This window comes from Sciurus vulgaris (assembly GCF_902686455.1).
Source record: "Sciurus vulgaris genome assembly, chromosome: 5".
Classification (NCBI taxonomy): domain Eukaryota; kingdom Metazoa; phylum Chordata; class Mammalia; order Rodentia; family Sciuridae; genus Sciurus; species Sciurus vulgaris.
This window is the reverse complement of record NC_136465.1, coordinates 46,797,854-46,800,043: the sequence shown is the minus strand read 5'-3', so window position 1 is coordinate 46,800,043 and position 2,190 is coordinate 46,797,854. Positions and strand designations below refer to the sequence as shown.

General features: G+C 40.2%; 1 pseudogene across 1 annotated transcript; it reads left to right on the top strand.

Annotated features, from left to right (window-relative positions):
* Nucleotides 1–634: 634 nt before the first annotated feature.
* On the top strand, nt 635–1,900 carry LOC306660955 (transmembrane emp24 domain-containing protein 10-like; annotated as a pseudogene). The gene has a single exon. The product of its transcript is annotated as a transmembrane emp24 domain-containing protein 10-like (transcript).
* Nucleotides 1,901–2,190: the final 290 nt, after the last annotated feature.

Below are 2,190 nucleotides of genomic sequence, written 5' to 3'. Positions count from 1 at the left end.
GATGTATCAATATATGAATATAGAGCTATCCTATTGATTCTGTTTCTTTGGAAAACCTAGACTAATAATTTTGCACTGAGAGTTGTTCTAGAGGAACAGAATTTTAAGGATGAGATTTTTTTTTCTAATTGTTTCTAGAGTTTCCATAATTTAATTTGTAATCTGATTAAAGATGCTAAAGATTTCTTTCTAGTATAACAGGGAACACTAATATTCCATTGTACGATATGGCAGTACAGATACGCTAAATATCTCCAATAGATATAAGATAATGGAGAAAAACAAATGATTATAAGAAGCAAAGGTTTGGGTGATTTTGTATAGGATGCTTGTAAACATTATTCAAAGACTAACAAATATTTTGAAGTTAGTTCTTTAGTCCTAAGTTTATTGGAAAAAGGAGTGAAAAAAAGAGGTGTATTGGAATCTGAGTTAGAATTCTCTGCTCAAATATTGCATAAAGGACCTAAAAGCTTCTATGTACACTCTGAAGGAGACCCTAATCTCTTGCATCTGCAGGACTGAGACTGCTGAAAATCAAATGCAGAATCTCATCCTACAACTGACTGAATTACAAATCAAGTTAAACATCCAGAATCATGAGCTGTCTCTGGTTAAAAATAGGATATTGACCATGTCTGGTTTGTCTGGCCCAGTCAGTATCCCAGCATGGCCCTCGCCCATTGGCGTTGCTGTTTGCGTTCCTGTCCTGCCCCTGCTCAGTCCTTGCCATCTCTTTCCATCTGCCGGTTAACTCTCACAAGTGTCCTGGTGAGGAGATCCACAAGGACCTGCTCGTGACAGGTGCCTATGAGATCACCGACCAGTCTGAGGGCGCTGGCGACCTGCGCACCCACCTCGAGATCACAGATTCTGCTGGACATATTCTGTACTCCAAGGAGGATGCATCCAAGGGAAAGTTTGCTTTTACCACTGAAGATTATGACATGTCTGAAGTATGTTTTGAGAACAAGGGAATAGGGTGGATACCTCATCAACTTGTGATCCTAGACATGAAACATGGAGTGGAGGAGAAAAATTATGAAGAGATTGCAAAAGTTGAGAAACTCAGGTGGAGCTATTACGCCTAGAAGATCTTTCAGAATCTGTTGTTAATGATTTTGCCTACATGAAGAAGTGAGAGGAAGAGACGGATGACACCAATGAGTCAACAAACACTCGGTTCCTGTACTTTAGCATCTTTTCAATGTTCTACCTTATCGGACTAGCCACCTGGCAGGTCTTCTACCTGTGTTGCTTCTTCAAGGCCAAGAAATTGATTGAATAATGAGACCCAATCTCCTTCTCCCACGTGAATCCTAGCCAGCAGAACATCGCTGGGACCTACCTTGCCTAAGGCATCCTACTAACCGCACCATGAAGGCACGTTGAAGCTTTCTTGCCAGAACTGATCTCTTTTGGAAGCAGATGGGGTACTACCTACACCCAACAAGTCAAGGAGGGACTTCTTTTTAACTCAGTAGGATTTAGACTGGTTTTGCAACAACAGGACTATTATTAGAGTCACCCATAACAAAAAACCGGGGTTACCTAGATGATGCCAAAGCCAGCATTTGTCTTGGGTTTCCTTGTGTGATCTGTTTACACCATGTTTGCTTTCCTTCTCCCACTTGCTCACCAGCTTGGGCTTTCACTCTAGTTCCTTCACCAAGATTTGTATGACCATGTTGAACTTGTTTCATACTGATTGTCCTCTTCTGATTTCTTCTGAAAACACCTGGCCCTTAGCTGAAATGTTTACATAGCTTCTGGTGATATCCTTTCATAATTTTATGTCTCTTAAAAGGGTCATGAGTGTGATAGCTTATAAAAGTGAACTCAGAACTATAGATAATTTCTTAAAGAAAATCTCATTTTAGATGGTTAAAGTGTTTGTGCACAACTGAAAAAAAAATAGAATGTTGATTTGAAAGAAGGGCATCAGATAAGTTGGAATTGGACATATGGGAAGAACTTGATAAAGCAGTGAGCATAGAACTCCTAAATTTTATATCTTCGTTGCCAATAGAGGAGGCATTTCGGCAATCAAAATGGCCTCCCCATTACCAGCGGAAGTGGCTCCTTGCCATCATAAGTAACCTCTCTCTCCCTTTCTGAGGGAATAAACCTGTGTTGGCTAAGGAAAGTCCCATGACTTTCCCACATGTGTTTGTCATGCAAGAAAATTAT